This window comes from Aquarana catesbeiana, linkage group LG02 (genome assembly GCF_042186555.1).
Source record: "Aquarana catesbeiana isolate 2022-GZ linkage group LG02, ASM4218655v1, whole genome shotgun sequence".
NCBI lineage: Eukaryota > Metazoa > Chordata > Amphibia > Anura > Ranidae > Aquarana > Aquarana catesbeiana.
In genome coordinates, this window is record NC_133325.1 from 190,849,474 (window position 1) to 190,872,644 (window position 23,171).

At 42.3% G+C, this 23,171-nt stretch overlaps 1 protein-coding gene across 3 annotated transcripts in view; it reads left to right on the forward strand.

Moving 5' to 3' along the window:
* NCKAP5L (NCK associated protein 5 like) overlaps nt 1-23,171 on the forward strand; it is a 119,844-nt gene that overhangs the window by 50,353 nt on the left and 46,320 nt on the right. Inside the window, exon 1 of one of the 3 annotated variants that reach the window (XM_073614088.1) lies at nt 11,620-11,743. The exons of the other annotated variants lie outside the window; for them this stretch is intronic. The gene's annotated coding sequence lies outside the window, so the exon portion shown is untranslated. Of the gene's footprint in view, nt 1-11,619; nt 11,744-23,171 lie in introns of those variants that run through there. 3 annotated transcript variants of the gene reach the window in all.

Sequence of the window (23,171 nt, forward strand, 5' to 3'; positions counted from 1 at the left end):
ACGTTTTTCCTTATTTTCACCTGGTGATATAGCTAGTTTGTTGTTTTTCAAAAGAACGAGCTGTCCTGCAAATAAAGCAGTTACAGGGATGAGACAACCATTTAATACTGACAGGGGAGCTTACAATGATTAACTTGTATTTATGTTAAACTTTTTATCTCAAGAAAACCTAGTTTGCTGTGACTGCCTGTAAGGTGTTAGCTGGAGTTTGGCTTTAGTTTGTTAGTGTATCCCAAATATTCTAGTCCATCTAACACTCCAAAACCCCCCCCCCCCCCACATTAACAATGTCGCTGTCCAAAGGTGCTCCCTGTGCTCCTTCATCCAGAGTGGGGGCATTCTAATACAGGAGATGGGTTACTGGCTAGATCAACAGGAGGGAAAAAAGCCTAAAAAAGAAAATGAATGCAGCCACCACTCGAATGATTGATCAGCTGCAATTATATTACATTTTTGGTTTTAATTTAATACCACTTCAAAGGAAGTCTTTTCATAGTTTTTTTTTTTTTTTTTAGATATACATCTGTATACATTGGCTACAGTGAGAGTAGCATGGTATAAAACATTTAGTGATTCAGAGTATGCAACATACAGCATAGCGTACATAGTGGGGCATTTAGAAGTACATAAAGTACAGCACAGCATACAGAGTGGGACTTTTCTGAAGTTTATAAAGTACAACACAATGTACAGAGTGGGGTACAGTAAAACCTCGGACTCCAAGTAATGTGGTTTATGAGCATTTCGCAATATGAGCTGTTTTTTTTTTTTTTTTTTTTTTTTTTTAAGCGGGGTTTCCGCGATATATATATATATATATATATATATATATATATATATATATATATATATATATATATATATATATATATATATATATATATATATATATATATATATATATATTCTCTCTATCTCATTCTGACACATGTACAATCATAAAGGGACACTCACGGTGTCGGTTGTTTTAAGCTGCTGCTGTCCGTTTTTCGTCTTAAATAAATATTTATAAAACTCGATCGTGGCCGTTCCCATCTTGCTTGTGGGCATATGAAGCCCACAAGCATGGATTTCCGGGATCTGGTGAATGCTGAGCTCCCAGCATTCACTGCTATTTCCCATGCATGCTCGGTGTTTACAGTGAGCAGCCCTGTAAACTTCAGGGTTGCCATCACAGCGGGTGGGCGGTGTCGAAATCCCACGAGAACTCGTGGCAGGCCTCCGCAATGACTCCTGGGAATAATGACAGGAGCTCCCAGGAGACATTGCAGGAATAAAGGAAATTGCAAAATACCCGCAGATGACCCGCCCATATCCGCAGAGAACTAAGACAGGAAGCAGAGATGGACATTGAAAAAACACAGGTACAAAAGAAAAAAAATATCCGTGTATATCTGAATACAGTCATGGCATGTGATTGAGCAAAACTTGTAAAATAGGGTGGAGCTCCACTTTAAATTGTGACTCGGTTTGCAAGCGTCATCTCGCAAGACTAGCAGGATTCAAGCCTCTGGGGTGTGCATTACCGCATTTGGCCAGAGGTGCGGGGGCACCGGTGCCACTCGAAGACACAAGTGAAACCCTATGTTCCTGAGCGTCTCCGGGTGGTCTCCGAGTCACACCCCCCCCCTCCCCCCCCCCCCCCCCCCTTCCACCTCTGACCACATGCAGTACTGCATAGACAAGCAGTGGCTGTAGAACAAATTATCTGAGTTTCCACTGATTCCTATGGGGAAACTCGCTTTGATATGAGTGCTTTGGATTACAAGCATTCTTCTGGAACGGATTATACTCGTAATTCAAGGTACTGCTGTATTTGTAAAATAGCCTTACAACTATAAATGGAGCAGATTGTGTTATTAAATGTATTCCTTAGTAGTATAAATATGTGCATTACATTATTTTATACCAGTGTATGCTTTTAAATGTAAGTCAGTGTTTTTAGAATTGCAGTTCATTGGTATTAATACAATGTATTTTTCATTAATATCATATACAATAATTGAACGTTTGGGTGACCTCCTGTACTTGTGTGTTTTTTTTTTTTTTTTTGTTTTTTTTTTTGTTTTTTTTTGTTTTTTTTTTATATTCTATGTTCTATTGTGATGTGATACAGGAAACTTTCTAGTAGTGAAGCATCCCATGCCTTCTTACAGGCAGTGCTGTGAATACTGTAACACAAAGCTTGCAGTCTACTCTTGTTGGATGAATATCGGCAGACAATGGTATTCCTATTTTACTGGTAACTTCCGTTCAGTAAAAATACACACACACATCCTGCACTTTAAATGTTGATTTATCTGGGCAGCTAATGGCTTTCATTTATAAACAATGCACTTCCCCATTTAAAAAGGGCTATATTTGTACCAGCGTATAAATGTTTTCTGTGCATTCCAGCCTTTGGGGAGGATGGCGTATTATTATGCGAAGTATTATCTTGTCAGTTTGTTTATCCTATCTGTTATGTAAGTTATTGGAATGGAAGTCAGTATCTCTGTGTGTTTAAAATCACAATACAACACACATTGACAAAGCCTGAAATAAGGAAGTCGGATGGAGACGACTATCGCAGGCCTGTGAAAATACTAGTTGCCTGGCTGTAATGCAGGATTAATGGACACATTATTTTTAGTCTCCGACTTGCAGATTGTGAGTCCTGAATTCAGTCTTCATCTGTGTTAGTAACTCGGGAAGCAATGATGTTGAAAGCGGAACAATTTACAGTTGCAGAATAAACAGAGAATGGTTAAAGCAATTTTAGATTTTTTTTTTTTTTTGCGGACTAGCTGGTTATGTTCTGGGGAGCTTTTTTGTATTGTACTTTCCTGCTTACTAGCATCGGAAGCCTTAAGCCTGTTTTTTTTTTTTTTCCCTGTTCAACCCGTAAAAAAAAACTGAGTTACGATTGGAGCAGCTGTACTAACAATCTGATGTTAGTACAGCGATCTCCCAATTGTGTTCCGACAGAGTGGCACCATTAGCGGAGCACTGATCGGGAGCCAGTCGGCTTCTGGTTTTCCAGCATGCTCATCCAACAGAAGCCTAGTTCTGTTGGACCGGCCGCCATACACACGGGCCGAATGTCAGATGGTTTTTATTGTATCAGCCAATGTCGCCCGACATTCGCCCTGTGTGTACTAGGCTTTAGTATTTCTTTCACCAAAGGATTCCTTTTGAAATAAAACGCCCAACCCCACCCAACGCACTTATGCTGGCCTTGCTGTGCTCCCCCACCTTTAAGGCCGCTGTAAAACACCTGCCAATTCTGGTTCAAGATGGGGGCCCCTGTGACCCCCTGTTTTGATGCAGAATGGACTGTCAGCCGTGTCATATGAAGGAGGAAGTGACATCATCCCTGTGTAAGCTCCAACACCCTCTAAAACGGAGCTCGCACAGGTTTAGCACTGCAGCCCATTAGAATGACAGGGGAACATGGAGAGGATGAGTGTAAGTGAGTTGTGTTTTTAAAGAGACCCATCCATTTAACTGTTTTCCAAAACAATTATTCAAGGCATGCTGTAAATGATACCTGTCACAGTTGCTTGTGTTCTCAACTGATCTGTCAAGCCATAAAATGGCCTGTGTCATAACTGATCGCATGTGCAGCACAGTGGCAACTGCAGATTAAACAGAGGCCAATTCAGCAGGGACTGGACGAGTATTGATCCATGTATGAGCAGGCTGATTGTACAGAAGTCGATCCACCGATCGATTTCTGCATAACCACCATGTTGGAATTACCCTGCTTGTTCAGTGCCACAGACTATAGCCGGCAGTGCTGATCTGAACACAATAGCTCAGTGGGGAGGATTCCTCCACCCATATCGAGCGTGTGAATGGGGGGGAGGGGGATTGGGGGATCAAGTCTCTTTTACATTTTTTTTTTATTTTTAAATTTAACCTGCTGGTTGGATGAAAAAAGACTCCTTTATGGGCTGCTTAAAGCAGAACTCCAGCACCCCCCCCTCCAAAAATTAAGTCTGTAGCTGCTGACTTTTAATATTAGCTGCCAAAAGAGCAAAGCGGAGTTCTGTGCCCCTGCCCACGTGAAAAAATTAAGTCAGCAGCTACAAATACTGTAGCTGCTGACTTTTAATATTAGGACACTTACCTGTCTAGGGATCCCATGATGTTGACACCCCAGACAATTTTCCGGTTGGCTCTCAGGTGCTGCCGCCGCCATTTGTGATGTGGGAGTCAAGCCGTGAAGCCTGACCGGTTCCCTACTGCGCATGAACAAAGCACGCTGTGCTTTCTAACTGGCCTGGCGGTGGAGAAGGAGGAGAGGGGCTAAACTTTCGGGGACCTTGCCACAGCCAGGTCTCCCAAGAGTGGGGACAGGTACATGTCAAAAACGGGTACCCCCCCCCCCCCCCCCCGAAAGGTGCCAAATGTTGCACCGGAGAGGGGAAGAATGTAAGCGGAGCTTCCACTTTTTAGTGGTACTCCGCTTTAAGATGGACGCTTCCTTGGTTGTACAGGATTTAAGGGTTTACTTCTGCTTTAATGAGCAATGTGGCAAAGCCTTTTTAAAGCCTTGCGCACACACAATAAGAATATCTGACAAATGATTGTCCATTTATTTATTTATTTTCTGCATGCTAGTCTTATATCGAAAACCAATAGGCTACTAAAGTTACGAAAATTCTCATATGACAGAATACAACTTTGAAAGTGATGTATTGTAATGCAGTCTTTCATTTCCGAGCATGCGTGGTCTTGGTCACATGATATTTTTTTACAAAAACTATACCAATTACAGGAAAATCGTTCATGCTGTTGTTATTGTACAAGAAACATTTTTGCACTTGTCCCTTGGGATATTTTTGCATGAGCGGTCGTAATCCGCTCTCAAAAGCTGTGTACAAACGATCAGATTATCGGACGATCGCTCCGAAAGCGGTGTTTTTCGTCTGATTTTCTCATCATGTGTAGTAGGCATAAGCACTGCAGTCTCATAAAGGACAGAACTTTATAAATGGTATTATTATAGGTCTTACTGGCCCTTCAGCCTTCTCCATTCACAGTAGTACTAGAACTGCGTTTTCATGGCAGTCATAAAATGAATATAAAGTTCAGCAATTCACCAAATGTATTAGCCTCATGCCATTTGCTTCCTGCAGCAAGGCTGTATTGGAGCATCTAGGTTGTTGGACCCATGGTGGTCTTGTTGTAGTTTGTGGTTGTCATTATTGTCCATGTCTAGCTATCTCATGATGTTGACATGACCCATCCATTGATCAGTTGTTGCTTAGGCTGTTGTCAGATGGGCACTTTCTGATGCTTCAGACAAATTGCCAGCAGAAGGATTGCTAAAGAGGCTGTCTGTCTGTCCCTATGGAATCAGTCCCTCTGTAGCCAGATTCTAGCGAGAGATGGGAGCGACATCCCACGGCCTCACCTGCACAGGGAGCAATTCCATAAGGACAAGCAGGCAGCACCTTGGTGATCCTGCCACTGGTGATTGGGACAAAGTGGCAGAGTTGCCAGTCTTACATTGGCCTTACTGTGTGAGCTTGAAGTAGGCTGCAGTCCAGAGCTATGTTTTCTTATCTGATCAAAATAAGGATCTATGAGGAGTGGCTGAAAATGTCCACAGATTATATGATAATGAATGTCCACAGAATTTATATTGGTTTTGAGGTCCTTTTTAATGTTGTATGATTTTTGTTACATGTGTATATACATATGCACATATCTAATTTTTTTTTTTTTTTTTTTTTTGAAAATTTAGAACAAAGTTGTGATCTATAGGTAGATTCGCCAGTTACATGCTGCATAAATATTCTGCTGGTTTCATGGGAGCAGAAGTAATGCTTGGCGCCTGGATGCCAACTCACGTGTGTTTACTTAATAGGAGCACAAGCCGAGAGGCACATGGATGCCAAGCAAAGGTGCAGTGGGATTGGCAGATTCTAGATGTACAGCTGAGACCCCACATGCCCTCACGTAATAATGAATCCTTCAGCTCAGTTGGAGGTATACAAGGAGGAGGGGTATATATTGCCTTACATAACCCATCCACAGCTGCTGCTTGAGAATACAATGGCTTATATGAATCAGGCCGCGGGGTCAAATAAGAAAGGCGAAAGCTCTGTCCTTTGCTTATTGCTTCTGCAGGCTTTCTTCAAAGTGGACCTTTCATTGACCAATTGGCTGGTAAAGGCTGCAGATCTCTAGCTGTGAAAGGTATGTTACCCGCTGGGCATCCATTATTTTTATTACTGTGCTTGTAGATCTTTGGGCACATTATGAAAAGATGTCAACAGTTAATAAAGCTTATTATATTAAAAAAAAAAAAAACTCCTTTTTTAACCCTATTATTTCTGAGTTGATCTGACAGAAAACCAGGTCTTTTTAAGCCCGCTGTCAGTGAAGGAACTCATTAAGCAGAATCCATTGGTTTCCAAGTTTGAAGTTTTGCCTCTGAACTGGTATCAATTGGGATAACTGCAGACGTCCATTAACGTCAGCAAAAGATATGGTTTAGTGATATCCCTAAGCTGTAATTGGAGTACCTGTCCTAGATCTACAGGCACAGTAGAAGACAACAGGTGGAATAAACGCCTTTCTGTATTAATTACACTTGGTGATGAGCAGACAATATTGTCTTTTGTTGTGTGATTTCATACAGTGACACATGAACACAACTGTTAATCACAGATACAGTTACTGTACATACATCGTATTGTTAAAGAGGGCAATACACAGGATGCTGACCCAGTTTAGATCACAGCGTTTTCCAGGCTTGGATAATCTTCTCATAATTTCCACGGCATTTTCCCCTTTTTGTGTAAGTGACATCTGATGTGGAGGGTTATATTACTTCATTTACATAGCTGTAAGATGATCGACCATAGTGCAAGAAAATATCATTGCTTGAGGCTTCTTTCACATATATGCGAATTGGATGCGTTTTGCTCTGCATCCGATACACATGCGCACCAAATCGGCTTTCTAAACCAACGGCAGTGTGAATTCCTTGCAAAGTTAAAGAGTCCTGTGTGTTTTCTGCGCACTGTGGTGTGGTTCGGAATGCGAAAGCCGGGCTCATTGCCTTCTATAGGAACGCATCTGAATTACACATCATCAATTTTGAACACAAATTCAATGAGACAAAAAAAAAACGTGGGGTCCGCCTGACAAATCCATACCAGGCTCTTTCGGGTCTGGTACAGATTTTAAGGGGACCCCCATGGCAAAATAGGTAAGAGAAAAATCCATGCCAGACCCTTATCCAAGCATGCAGCCTGAAAGACCAGGAAAAGGGTGGCCAATGAGCGAGCAGCTCCCCCCCCCCACCCCTAAGCCATATCAGGCCACATGCCCTTAACATGGATGGGGTGCTTTGGGGCAGGGGGAAAGAAAAAACAGATCCGCACCCGTGGCTGGCTTCTGCCATCTCCCAGTTCTTAAACAGCTAAGGGCCTGGGCCACCTGGCGACATAACCAGATTACCCCGCCCCATGTGACGTCATCGACCCTACATGCACCAGTTGATGTCACAAGGGGGTGGAGCCACTCTGCTGCGTTCACGTATTGGGGGCAGTATATGATAAGCATTCTGCCCACGGACCCCCACAACCACCGGCCATGGTTGTGGGGAGAGGCCCTTGTCCCTTGAACCTGGCTCCCCCTGCTCCAAAGCACTCCTTCGTGTTTTAAAAAATATATTTTTGCTAAAACTAAACCGTGGTTGACCCTCCTCTTTACCTTTCTGCCTGCATTGTTAACACAGCTGTGTAGATGAATTTTGCCTTCTGTATTGAGAGTCTTTGCAATATTTACTGTTCTATTATATACAGCTTCAACACCTTTTTCTGACTGTCTGTTCTGAAGCCCAATTCAACTCCCTTGCGGAAGCAAGAACATGGAATCAACCGGCAACCTGAATAATGTTTGCTGATTGTGAGAGTATATATATATATCCCACCGTATACAGCCTCATGCTCTTTGCTACCTGTCCATCTATCTTAAATTGTAGCATCAACAATATTTTATGTGGAAGTAAGAAAATGGAATGAACTGCTATAAATGTCTATCCACAACTGTCTCCAACAAATATATACATTTATTGATGTATACAAGAACTCGCCCTAATGGACACTAGATATCAATAATAATTGGGACTAATATTGGAGGAGACAGTGGCTACATGTAGGACTTTCCCTAATTCTAGCACAACTATTTAAGTCCCACCCTGGAACTTGGGTCCTGGAAATGGAATCTGCGGGGTTTTTCTTAGTCTAGCATCCTTTTAACGACAATATTGTCAATTTTCTACAGTGATACTTTTTTATTTAACTGGTACATTGTAGGAGTGTGGTTCACTGGATATGGTCACTAGGCCGCTCTTGTTGAGCCCTTTGCTTGATTAATTATGTTACATCAATAAAGCCTTGTATATTTTTGCTTAAACTAAACTGTGGTTGACCCTCCTTTACCTCTCTGGTGACATCTTTGTCACACACAGCCCCATATTTTTATACGATCTACTGTTGGTATCTGAGGAGGTATCCCGTCAGTATACAGGACAAATCGGTGATGGCTTAAACACATTTACTGTTGATGTGGTTGGATTCGTCAATTTTTTTAAATGTGCGTCACTCCCCCATGTCGCCTGGGCATATGGCTTGATATGTTTGGGGGGGGGGGGGGATGCTTGCTCAACATCCAACCCCCCCCCCCCCCCCCCCCCCCCATTTTTCCTGTATGCTCAGATAAGTGTCTGGTATGGATTTGGGGGGGGGACCCCATGTGTGTGTTTGGTGTTTTTTTTTGGCAATTTTTTTTTCTTAGCTGGCAATTGTTTTCTTTACATTCAGCTGTCAGTCAGTGGGGAACCTGCTGACAGCTGATGAGTCATCGGTTGTTAGTGATTGTAAAGGATTTTTTTTTTGTTTTTTAAATAACAAACATGTCATACTTGCCTCCACTGTGCAGCTTGTTTTGCAGAGTGGCCCCGAACATCCTCTTCTGGGGTCCCTCAGTGGCTCTCACGGCTCCTCACCGCATCAGGTAACCCTCTAGGAGAAGCGCTCTCCCGAGGGGGATACCATGCGGGCGCGCTCCCGAGTACAGCATTTGCGTCCACAGACACGAATGCCGCACTCGGCCCCGCCCCTTGGCGCCCGTGTCATTGGATTTGATTGACAACAGCTGGAGCCAATGGCTGCGCTGCTATCAATCTATCCAATCCGGACACGAGATACCAGCTAAAGCTGGTGTGCTCGTCCCTGGGGAGAAAGACTGGGTTCAGATAAGTAAAACTGGGTCTCTGTGGGAGCTGCAGCATGAGAAGGTTTTTCACCTTAATGCATAGAATGCATTAAGGTGAAAAACCATGAGGGTTTACAACCCCTTTAAGGACACGACGGCCAGCTTCCCAGCCCGCTCCTTAACAACCAGCTATTGATAGAGACGCCTGTGGCCGTCAGCTCTGAAAATTTGCATCTGAAACGTATGTGGAAGTCGCAGCACAACCACTGAGCAGTGCAAACGAATGGGGAATTTGTACCGGACATGTGTAATCTTGGCCTGAGTCGTTTGTAATAAATGTAGAAGGACTGAAATAAAAGTAATTAAAAAATAAATATAAAAATGGGAGGTATTTATAGTGTGTGTATATATATATATATATATAACACTATAAATACCTCCCATTTTTATATTTATTTATTGTGATCACATTCCCTCTGTTCCCAGCTACATAAGAGCTGGGGGGGGGGGGGGGTAGGAGAAGTAACAGCACACTGAACTTCCCAGTAAGAGGCTATTCAGAGGGGGGGTGTCAGGACACGTCTGATCATTGGAGGAGAGCAGGCTGAGTTCCCAGCATAGCTAGAGAACTGATCGTGTTATGTTCTCCTGCTTAGGGTGGTCAGTTTCTAACACCAGGGATTTCATACAAAGAGAACAGAATACTATCTCATACATCTGAGTAGGGCCCTCTTAATCCTTTTGTATTTTATTGTATTAGTATTGTCTCCCTTTTTATATTGTAAACTGGTGGCACTATATAAATCCTATATTGTATTATTATTATAATTATTAGCATGGTACAGATGGCAAATATCAGGAATAGGAAATGCTGGGGTAACAACCACTTTAAGTTTAAATATGATGATGATGATGATGATGATGATGATTTATTATTATACAGGATTTATATAGCGCCAACCATTTGCACATTACAATGTTAAGGCAGACGGTACAATTGCAATACAATTCAATACAGGAGGAATCAGAGGGCCCTGCTCATAAAGATATACCAGATGTCATAGAGGTCTGAAAAAGCATGATATTCTTTCAATTGTTATTGTTCTCAAAGGATAGGTTTCTGTATAAAGGTTTGAAATTTAAATTATATAATACATTTATTACATTTGTAGGCTCTTGCTGCTTAACAGTAACCTGTATGATCATGTCAGGGGGGGCAGTGCCTTGCGTTTTATACATTGCTGGGCATTATTTTATTTATTTTATCAATGTTATTGAAATGTCAAAGTAACATTTAATGTTCCTGCTGTGCTGCAAAAACTGATGCTGACTTTACCTGGGCTCTGGTGCGTTGAGCACAGCATGTCTGCATTTTTTTCGAAACATGATGGCAGCATTCCCTGATGGCAGCATTGCAGTGTGAACAGGGCACATAGAAAACAATTAGTGTCTGCTGATGCTTTCTTATTTCCCACCCCTCTCCCCTTCTCTGTTTGTTTTATCCCACTAACCCCCACCCCCCGTTTTTATGTTTTGTATTCTTGCATTGTAACTTAAACCTTAATAAAAACTGTCAATTATATAAAAAAAAAGAAAACAATTAGTGTCCTTGCAGTGATTGCCATTTAACAAGTGCAGAGAAACACCATTCACTGCACATATGTAGTGTGAACAGGCCCTTAAAAAAAAAAAAAAAGAAAAAAAAGTGCCCTTCTGTTTGTGTTTTTACAAGGGCCACGCATAGGGTGGTCCATTCACATAAATGGACTGCCCTATGTGCGTTTGTCACCCAAAAGAAGCCTCTGCTCCTTTTTGGGCAACAAGCTTAGTGCGATTTTTTTTTTTTTTGTGCACATTTTTGCCGTGATTGCCTCGCGATTCTGTCGTGTGACAATGATGGCAGAATCGCACTGCGTTTGGGTTGCCGTTAAGAATAATGGCACCCAAATGTGCATCGGGCATTTTGCCGCAATTTGGAATCGCCTAATGTGAACTAGGATTCAAATTTTAATGATCCAGATTTTAAAATACATTTTTATGTTGCGGTAAGTATTCTACTGGTGAAGATCTGGATGAAGTACTCAGAGAATATGGTGGGGATACAGGATAAGGCCTGACCTTGACCAAAAAAAAAAACCTCTTGGTAATATGTCTAGCTAACCCCTCTCTTTGTTGTGTGCCAGAAGGCAAGGCACTTACTATATGAGGCTAGGAGAAGGATTCACCCTCGGGGCAAGTGTAGGCTGCCGTGCATATGTGTATGTGTGTAATATGACGTGGGGCTCTCTTTACATCATACAAGATGAGAGGGGGGCAGGCACTACAGGCCGGGATGAGCACACTCTGATCCTGGCAGGGACTCAGCCTTGGCAACCCCCCCCCCCCCCTTCGTCACCACATCTCTCAGCCCCCTCCCTTCTTCCCCGCTGCGCCTGTGCTAGCTAACAATGCAGCACAATAACCAAGGCAGTCAGCTCTCAAAGAGCTTCTATGAAGTGAGAGCAAAGACGGCAGCAGGCGAGAGGTGAGCTGGTAATGGTAGTTAAGCTTGTTTGCTTTGTTTGGGTGCCTTACCATGATTGCTGGTTTTGAAGATATTTTTTCCAGATCTACAAAATTATACATCACTAGCTCCCATTATCAGGGCAGGACTCTGTCTGCTGTAAAGTCCCAGCTTATCCGCAGATGTTGCTCCACCAACTTGATGTATGTTGTGTTGGCAATGGTTATAGAGCCGTCTTGTAACCCAGGCATCATCTGGTATGCTCATTTCTGCCATGTGATGAAACCGGACCGATAAATTCTTACATAGCATTGTTTTATCACTGGTGTATGTTGCAGTTTCTGAGCACCGCTCTGTGTTTTCTGAGAAGATAACAGAGAATGATGGCTTACCAGTGACTTCCAAGTTGATGATATCTGATCATCTGCTAATCAGGCCACTGAGATGTACAAGGCAGTCTTCAGCTCTGAAAGCTCTAGGTTTCTGCTTCTACCCAACTATCTTTGCAATGCTGGGGTACTTTCTCAAGTTAAATAATTGGCTAATCAGTGCCTAGGTTACAGTGCTTTTATACTGCTTGTACTATTTATGATGGGTATGTACATGTCAGGATGTCAACGTGATGTTGATCTAGAGTCAGACTGATAAAGCAGGACAGGGAGTACATCTGTGGACCTGCAGGAGATACCCCAGAATTTTTCTTTGCCTTCTCCAGGTTTTGTGTAATACTTTTCTTGGTCTGTATTATGAAGCTGTAACCCATGGTATCTGCAAGGAACCCCAGTTTTTTAGTACTTTATAGAGCAGTGGTTCTCAACTCCTGTCCTCAGGGCCCACCAACAGGCCAGATTTTAAGTATTACCTTGGGGAGATTCAGACTAGAATACTGCAATCACTGAGCAGCAAATGATATCACCTGTGATGTATTTCAGTTATCTTGCAAACCTGGCCTGTTAGTGGGTCCTGAGGACAGGAGTTCAGAACCACTGATATAGAGGGTTGATTTACAAAAACCAGAGGGCTCAAAATCTGGTGTAGTTCTGCATAGAAACCAGGTTGTATGGTCAACTCTTAATTGAACAAGCTGAATTTAGAAGCCGATTGGTTAATATGAACAGCTGCACCAGATTCTGCACTCTCCAGTCTTAGTAAATCAACCCCATAGTGTCTGAGGACTTGTCTGATATAGAGGTGCAGGATGGCAGAGTCTAGCAGTGCCTGGTAACAATGATCAGGTGTTCCCTTACTTTCTGATTTGCTGTACAAGGTCGCCCACCATCTACCTTGCATGTTTTCAAAGTGTTTTGTTACCTGATACCTGCATTATCCCAGAGAGACAGAGGACACTACAATTTATGCTAAAAAAAAAAAAACAAAAAAACTTTTTCACGTTCCGACAGTGGACTTTTTCGAGAGGAGGCAACTGTCATTGTTGTTCACCAGTCTACAGTCACTGATCACTAGTCTGCTGTGACTGACAGATTAAATAGGTTTAGTGGTATTATGATCATAGCTGTTAGGGTTTATCCAAGGGCAGCCATTCTCAACCAGAGTTCCTCAAGAGGTTACTAGGGGTTCCTTGAGCTTTTGCCGATTGACCTACCTTCTGATGATGCCTGCAGAGTTTCAGAATCAACACCACTTGGCAAAGCAAGCAATGACACTAATGATCTTTTTTTGTTTTTTGCAAAGGTGGCATTCTGAGCACCACTATGAGGGTTGCATTTTTCCTATTGATTGCCAGTGTAGGAGGCATTTTACCATGGACCCCTGATGAACTGGTTTTAGTAACTGTTCCCAGAGACCTGTCAATTTTAAGAAGGTTGAGAAAGGCTGACCTAGGAAGTTACTACAGATTGACTGTGATTAGGCTGTGCGTTTTTTTTTTTTTTTTTTTTTGTTTTTTTTTTTTGTTTTTTTTTCAGTAAAGGTCTGTGGTAATATTGAGCTGCACATCTGTTGCAATGCGCTGCAAATCTGTGCCAGTGATTTAATGTTTAAGCAATACAGTGATTATGATTATGCCAGCAGTAATGGTGACACTGTATTGGTGTGCACTTTTTATTTTTTGTCTTGCTGTACATTTGTACAATGCGTAAAGCTAGCCAACAAGAAAACTTGTGCTGCTGAGATGCTGCGGTTTATAGGGAATGGAAGTGCATGTTGCAGTATCTAGAAACTGTGCCATAGTTGATAATTACATGAATACTAAAAATGATACTTTATAACTAGTTGTTTCAGTGACAGCCTTGCAGTACCAGTGTGTGAGGAGGCTGCAACTTTCACTAGTTCAGTGTCAGTTTTGAAAGGACACTGCAGTAAGCTTAGCCTTTATCTCCATACCGTCCTTGACTTTCACTGTGCTGTGCTTTTTGTGCGTTTTCTATCTGCAAGTTTTGTTGCTGCACAATGTTACTGTTTTTGACATTCATCAGCGAAATAGTAGCCGTTGTTGAAGCACCCAATCCTTGGCAAAAATATATCAGGTTTAACATGTTTGAATACATTCTAACCATAATCAGATATAGATCGGGATATATATATATATATATATATATATATATATATATATATATATATATATATATATATATATATATATATATATATATATAGATAGATATCTGAATATATTATAATTATATATATATATATATATTCAATGTGCCCCATGCAATAATTTTTCAGCACGTCTGTCTTCTCCAACATGTAGTTCCAACATCCAGCATTCTGGTGAATACTGTCTTTTGATGTATAGATTTATTTAGTATGACAGAGCAAAGTGGAGGTATGCATGGCAAAGAGTTGGTAGATAACTGAAATGTGTTTTTGCACTTTCATTTTTTTGAATAGCACTGTTAAAGCTGAACTCTGGACCAGTATAAAATGAACAAACGAAGGCAGCTCTCCAATATTACATTTATTTTTTTAATGCAAGCAGTTAACATACCTGAATTTGACCTGGTATCGGCCTTTTGCAGTTGACTGTGCAGCAGAGCTCAGAGAGGGGGAGAAGCAGCACACTGAGCAAATCAGGTGGGATGCAGTGCAATGGATATTCCGATAATAGGAGAGAGCAGAGTGACAGAGAGATTAGCTCATAAGTGTTGTTCTCCTTTCACTGTTCAGTCAGGGGTGGGGAGGGTCCTGTAAGTGAAAGAGAAGTCGCAGTAGAGAAAAGATCACTTCCTTCCAGAGCTGGGTTGTGTTAGGCCTCATTCACACCTTGGCGCAGAGATGTCAGGTTTTTTTTTTCTGCAAGGGCACAGAAAAAAGAACAGTGGTTCTCTGTGTCCTGTTCACACTAAAATGTGCAGATTTTTTTTCTGCGCAGGAATCTGCAATGTGTATGCAGTTTTCAGCACAGGAAAAAAACTGACATGACTTCAACATTGGTGTGAATAGGACACATAACTGACGTACATGAAAACGGATGTCAATGTGCATAAAAGCTGACTGAAACGCACATAAAAACTGATGTCTCTGCAAGTGAAATCTACATGGTTTTCCCATCAGTTCTCATGTAGGTGTGGTGTGAACGACCCCTTAATCTCAGAATGGGATAGACAGGAATACAAATCCTTTTGACAGTTAAAACTGCTTTCACATATGTATTTGATGTGTGTTTTAGTTTTTATTGGAGTTCAGTTTTAATTTGAACATTGAAATAAAACAAGTTAAAGTGGACCTTTTACCCTCTCTACCCACTTTGTGTCATCACCTTGAGTTCTCACCTAGGTGAGAATGATGTATGCAGTAGTCTGCAGTCTTCTAGGATACCCAAGTGACCCATCCGAGGAGACCTCTGGGTACTCTGTGTGTGTGTCATCAGGGAGTCCGCTGCAATATCCCAGAAGATACGGCGGACTCCTGATTACGTCAGAGAAAAAAATGGCGGCATGGGACCAGATGTAAAGCAGTGGAGTGTTTTATTTTTTTTACGCAAAAAAGAGCGGTATGGCCTGTAACAATTCTTATTTTCCCAGAGTGAATGAGAAAATTACACTTCTAAACTGACTTGTAATTATATGCAACATTACCCTTTTACCTTTTGAACTCTTCTTTATAAATGATCCTACAGTGAGGGGAAAAAAGTATTTGATCCCCTGCTGATTTTGTACGTTTGCCCACTGACAAATTATCAGTCTATAATTTTAATGGTAGGCCTATTTTAACAGGGAGGGACAGAAGCACAAGAAAAATATCCAGAAAAACGCATTTAAAAAAGTTATTAAGCTATAAGTTTGCATTTTAATGAGTGAAATAAGTATTTGATCCCCTGTCAATCAGCAAGATTTCTTGCTCCCAGGTGTCTTGTATACAGGTAATGAGCTGAGATTAGGAGCACTCCCTTAGCCTTGGTTCACACTGGGACGACTTGTCAGGCGACCTAGGTCGCCTGACAAGTAGCGTCCCGTTCAGTACAATGGAACCGTTCTAAGGGGAGCGACGCAAGTCGCTCCGACTTAGAAAAAGGTTCCTGTACGACTTCGGGGGCGACTTGGGGCGACTTGCATAGACTTCTATACAGAAGTCGTTTTGCAAGTCGCCCCGGCAGTCGTGTGCAGGTCGCCTCGGTGAGGCGACCTGCAAGTCGTGCCGCCTCTGGTGTGAACCGAGGCTTAAAGTGCTCCTTATCTCAGCTTGTTACCTGTATAAATCACACCTGTCCACAGAAGCAATCAATCAGATTCTAATCTCTCCACCATGGCCAAGACCAAAGAGTTGTCCAAGGATGTCAAGGACAAGATTGCACACCTACACAAGGCTGGAATGGGCAACAAGATCATCGCCAAGCAGCTTGGTGAGAGGGTGACAACAGTTGGTGCGTTTGTTCTCAAATTGAAGAAATACAAAATATCTGTCAATCTCCCTCGGTCTGGGGCTCCATGCAAGATCTCACCTCGTGGAGTTTCAATGAACATGAGAACGGTGAGGAATCGGCCCAGAACTACATGGGGAAATCTTGTCAATGATCTCAAGGCAGCTGGGACCATAGTGACCAAGAAAACAATTGGTAACACACTACGCCATGAAGGACTGAAATCCTGCAGCGCCTGCAAGGTCCCCCTGCTCAAGAAAGCACATGTACAGACCCTTCTGAAGTTTGCTAATGAACATCTGAATGATTTAGAGAACTGTGTGAAAGTGTTGTGGTCAGATGAGGCCAAAATCGAGCTCTTTGGCATCAACTCAAGTCACTGTGTTTGGAGGAGGAGGAATGCTGCCCATGACCCCAAGAACACCATCCCCACTGTCAAACATTGAGGTGGAAACATTATACTTTGGGGGTGTGTTTTTCTGTGAAGGGGACAGGACAACTTCACCGCATGAAAGGGGCGATGGACGGGGGCCATGTACCGTCAAATCTTGGGAGAGAAGCTCCTTACCTCAGCCAGGGCATTTGAAAATGGGCCGTGGATGGGTATTCCAGCATGACAATGACCCAAAACACCCAGCCAAGGCAACAAAGGAGTGGCTCCAGAAGAAGCACATTAAGGTCCTGGAGTGGCCTAGCCAGTCTCCAGACCTTAATCCCATAGGAAATATGTGGAGGGAGCTGAAGGTTTGAGTTGCCAAAAGGTCAGCTTTGAAACCTTAATGACTTTGAGAGGATCTGCAAAGCGGAGTGGGGGCAAAATTCCTCCAGAGATGTGTACAAACCTGGTTGCCAACTGCAAGAAACCGTCTGACCTCTGTGATTGCCATCAAGATTTTTGCCAAAGTACGAAGTCATGTTTTGAGGGGTCAAATGCTTATTTCACTCATTAAAATGCAAATCAATTTATAACTTTTTTGAAATGCATTTTTTGGGGTATTTTTGTTCTGTCTCTTACTATTAAAAAAACAAAAACCTACCATTAATTATTATAGACTGATCGTTTCTTTGTCAGTGGACAAACATACTAAATCAACCGGGGATCAAATACTTTTTTTCCCTCAATGTAATTTAGGTATAGTTCAAATGTGCTTGGTCTATGTCCCGTCAGCGTTTCTAGAAAACCTCCTGTACTGCAAAAAACAATTATTTACTAGTCAGAATAAGTGTACCTGTATGGAAGGATTGTGTTTGGGTTTTATTTTTTTTATTTTAAGGAACTACTGTAGAATTTTCTAGTATGTAACTTCCTGCATTATTTACAAAGGACATACTCCTCATAGGCTTTTTTTTTTTTTTTTGCATGTCCCTGTAAAGATAAATAATTCAGAGGACCACCCATGAAGTAATTTGTTTCCGAACAAACAGTCTGGCTGCCAAAATCAAATCACTGTCAATGTTTAGTGAATCAGTTTGATCAGTAGTCATAGTTTTCCTAGATCCAGGGGAATCTACATATGTTTATTTGCAATCCGAGATATGGTTTTGCTGTGTGATTATTATTCCATATCAGACTTGGTTTGCTATCGATGGCTTCCTGAACCTGTGTTACAGCAGCCCCTCTTTCCCATTATTAATCTCTTTTACAAGCTTTATCTACATTCTCTTGTATTCAGCATAGTCCTGTTCTCCCATAAGACAAGAGTTTACTGTCTCTCACAAGCTCTGCTCTTGCACCTTCTGAAATTTTCTGTGTACTAACTTTACACTAGAATTATACCCCCAGCGTTTCACATTGAGCACACTAAAGTAACCATTCTTCAGCAAACCACTGGTTACATTTCTTACCCCAGCAGTTTACAATTTTTCAGTGCTGCTGGCTCCTGTTCTCTCAGTGCAGCTTCCCTGAACATCCAGTCTTCACTAGAAAGGGTTAACAGGGGAGACGGTGCATTTACCAGCCAGTGTGTAAACTTGAAGAAAGTAGGAGGATGGAGAAGCAGGGGAATACCTTGTCATCCTGGGCTATGGGGCTGTGTGTTTCTATTGATGTACACTGTGTACATAGACACAGCTTTAATCCCTGTATGCAATGGTGTACTCATAGGGCACTGAAAGAGAAAGGAGCCACCTTGAAACCTGGGGCAGTGGTCATGGCACCAGCTTAAACAGGAATATAGGCAAGATGTACAGTCTGCATACTCCAGTAAGTGGTTAAATCTGCTGCTGAATATGTTTAAAAGATTGGTAGTTTTAGGGCTAATAAAAATAAATGCACATTATTTTTCACCTGCAAATTGTGCATTTATATTTACACCTGCTATTAGCAGATCATGGGTGCAATGTCAGGCTCCTGCACAGTCTTCCTTTTGTGCTTGTATCCCCATTTGGACATTTTGTTGCAAAGCTAGAGGAAGAGTGATGGAACTATGAGCGTGCTTGCAACCCATTCAAACTACAAGTACATCTGCTGCGGTGGCAGATGGGACTTAAGAGTCGATTCACACTGAGGCAGCACGATTTGCAGCTCGAATGCCTCAAGCAACCTGCACGCGACTTCAGCGGCGACTTGCAAAACGTCTTCTGTATAGAAGTCAATGCAAGTCGCCTGAAGTCACCCCCGAAGTAGTGCAGGAACCTTTTTCTAAGTCGGAGCGACTTGTGTCGTTCCTATTAGAACGGTTCCATTGTACAGAATGGAACGCGACTTGTCCGGCGGCTTAGTAGCCTGACAAGTTGCCCCAGTGTGAACCGAGTCTTATAGTTCATTCATTAGTTTCACAGAACTCTGTGAATGAATGACACAGCTGTGTGGGTAGAGCTCCGCACAGCCACACTTGTTTCAAAATGTGACAGCGGATGTGAGGGAGAGGATCCCCCTGCCAGCTGTCACGAGCGTAACTTTTTACCAAAGGTGAACTTATCCTTTTAATATCACTTTTAAAATATGATTTTTTTTTGTTTTCTTTATTACTTGTACTTATATAGCACCGTCAATTTACGCAGCACCTTACATATATATATTGTACATTCACCTCAGTCCCTGCCCTCAAGAAGCTTACAATCTATAAACTCGCATTCATACATACTAGGGACAGCTTAGACAGGAGCCAATTAAAGTGTTACTAAACCCACAACAGTAAACGCAGTCTGTATATTTAGTAACTAATACTTGTTATACTCACTGTGGAACCTAATCTGCTGCATTGTGTCAAAAGGCTGTTTCTGACTCCTCTGATCCTAACCTTCTTCCAGAGTCCCCAATACATCTCCTGATAGTACAGAAGCTAGGGGATAAGATGCACATGCTCATTTTGGTTCGCATTGCTAGAAAGCGGTTTGTTTTTTTTGTGGAGGGTGCAGGTGATCAGCACAGGGCCAAGTACTGTCCAGACAGAGGGTCAGGGGTCCTGCGTCCTCATAGGACAATAAAAACTCCCCCTACAAGCTCTAACCAGACACTGATAGAAGTCCCAAGACTATGTATTTTGTATATGTGTTTACTAAAGTGATTGCATTGCCATGTTCTGTGTGAGACCATATCTAGTGAATGCAGGGTCCTGGGTTTGGTAACACTTTAAGTTACCAGCATGTCTTCGGAGTGTGGGAGGAAACGGGAGTATCTGGAGGAAACCCTCACAGGGAGAACATGCAAACTCCAGGCCGGTAGTGCCATGGTTGGGATTCGAACCGACGGCCCTAGTGCTGCTAGGCAGAAATGCTAACCACTTAGCCACTGTGCTACTGAATCCATACCTGCTTGAAAACTTTGTATACCTGACCTGAGTGACTAAATCCCACAAAGTGCTTCCCCTGTATGAATTTCAAACAACTCCTGAAATGACTTGTCTGCACAAACCTTGCTTTAATATTCGTGCATGCAAATGCAGTGTTTAAGGGCTGGTGCACTCTAAATAATTTATGTTCCTGGTTATATGATGCAATTTTTTCTCGTTACTACAGGTTTCCATGCTGTACATGGGTTTTGAGTGGGTGGCCAGTTGCGCTGTCCCTTGTTGCGTGCAGTTTTCAGGTCAGATAACCAGGCTCTCTCGTTCCTTTTTGAATGTCCTCATGTCACCGGCACGCTGCATTACTCTGATATACAGAGCAACAATTCCCCCGGAGCTGGCCTCTGTGTAGTGTGGCGTGGTGTGGACGAGTAGTGCTGTATGTGCTGGGGTGTCTGCAATGCAGTGTTCTGAGATATATCACCAGGATTCTGAACAGCACCAATTTGATAGAAGGGCAGAGGCTGCCTACGTGATCCTGGTCAGCAAGTGAGAGCTCTGGTTCTCTTGAACTCCCTAACCGCTATAGAATGCAGCATTTTCTCCTGACTCACCAGTTACTCGGCAGACTCTAGTGATTAATAGGACTCTACAATGATATATGCATTTTTTGTGCAGCCTCAATATTATGGAAGGGCTAATCGGATTTTGTCCTTGTGTGAACTTCAAAGCCTTCTTTTGGCCTTCAAGATGAATGGGCCTGATTTTACAAAAACGGGATGACAGGATGTTGGTGCTGCTGGTCTTATTCCTAAGATCGTTTTTTTCCTAGAACATAGAAAGGTAAAACAAACCTGGAGTCCCTCGGGAAACCGTGTTCACTTTCCTCTCATTCAATTTTTATACAACATCTCCTGTCACCTCAGTACAGATTATGGAGACATCAGATATATCACTGATGGCTTCTGGAATGAAATGAATGACAGAATCATTATATCTTTATGTCAGAACATACCGATTGAACTGAGTAGAGCTATATCATGAATAGTTACACACCAAAACTCTATTAAAATTCAATGACTCGTTTTGGGCAGAGTAAGTCTGTGCAATATCCTAAAAAGTGTGATGTATGTAGACTACCATTGGCATAGCAACTTTTTTTGGGGGGGTATTCCATATATCTAAAGGCAAAACCTTCTTTTTTTTTTTTTTTTCTTTTTTTTTTTTTCTTTTTTTTTTTTCTTTGGATAGAGTGGAGAGGGATTAGAACACTTGTAAGTTTTTATTGCTATCTGCCACCCCATTAGAGGGATTCACTCTGTTTGTCCTGTTTACCATTATAAGTAAAAGAAAATCCCACATTTTTGGGTTGTCCCCAGCAAAGTAAAAGGGGATATCTTTCAATGAGTTCTGGTGAACTGGGGGTCCCCAAGGAATTCACTTTATTTGCAGGGATCTCCTCTCCTCACTTCCTGTTTAGCTAGGGTAGGGTAACCACCTGTCTGGGATTCACCCGGACAGTCCAGGTTTTGAATCACGTGTTGGGGTTTCAGATGAACTAAAACCTGGACACATTATTCAGACCGGGCTGTGGCTCCCCAAGTAACCCATACACAAATCTGTTGCAGGCCGGGAGCTGTGGGTGGCTGTCTGGGGGTAGGTATCGGGGGGGCAGGGCAGTGATGTCAGCAAGAGCAAATTGGCCACATCCACTGTTTGCTGGGGCACGCTATGTGCACCGTATTACTACTCTGTGGGGCACCCAAAGGCAGCTAAAGTGTTCGGGTTTGGCTTGAAGAAAAGGTGGCAACCCTAGCTATGGGACAGGATGAGAGGGGAAATCTCCCTAATAGGACACAGATGGCGAAAAAAAATCTGACCCTCCCTTACCCTATCCAAACTAGGGGGGGTTGCCTATAGTTCTACTTTAAAACTTTATAAGCTCTGTGCAGCTTCATTGACGAATGCCATTAATTTACTACTGGTCATGTTTGGTAGTGCAATAAAGCTCAATGCCATCTCAGTGGTAGCACTGATCAGTAATACATGGTGTTTTGTAGTCATGTAAACTTAGATTCCATTAAGCCGGCCATAGTAGGAACAGGCTGAGATTCAAGCAATGTTTGGGGAAGGCTCAAGGTACTCAAGTTGATCGATCAACTTGGGTGCAACCAGCCTGCTGGATGTTACATGCGATTTATTGCTGGCGGCTGTTATAGCCCCTAGCAATAAACACTGTGTTCTCCTGGCGGGGACAGCTTCCCCCACCCCCCGTCGGAAGAACACAATGGCTCAGTGGGAGGAATTCCCTCATAAACACTGCCTGTGTTAAGGGAATTGTGCAATTTTTTTTTTTTTTTTTTTTTTAATTCTTTCCTGCAGCCTGTGGTTGTCCATGGTCGGCTTTAGTTATTCTAAATAGCACCTTTTATAAATACTTATTTTACTATAGATTTAGCACAAGTTGATCAGTTTAGATCAGCCAGCGTTCCTCCAGAGTTTACAAAGAGTTTCTTGAACGGAGGCTGATTTGCCTCCCATTTGATGGTGCCTGCATATTTCTGGGTCCAATGCCACTTAGCAGAGCCAGCAGTATGACAATAATTTTATATTTAGCTGTCTGCAAGGGTGGCATTCTGACCACCAATATATTGGGGGGGTGCGGCATTCTTCTCAAGGACTCCTCCTAATAAACTTTTATATTAGCAGGGGTTCTTTTTGGAGTAAAAATGTTTTAAAGGCTGGTCTTGATTATGGATAAATCTATTATAGTGAATGGAAAGGAATTTCCTCTTTTAGTTTTTATTGGTGCTTGTGTTCCCACTGGGAAGACTCGCTCCTCTTTGTCCTTGTGACTGTTGGAACCAAGATAAAGATAGAAGGCAAATCCAAAATGTTT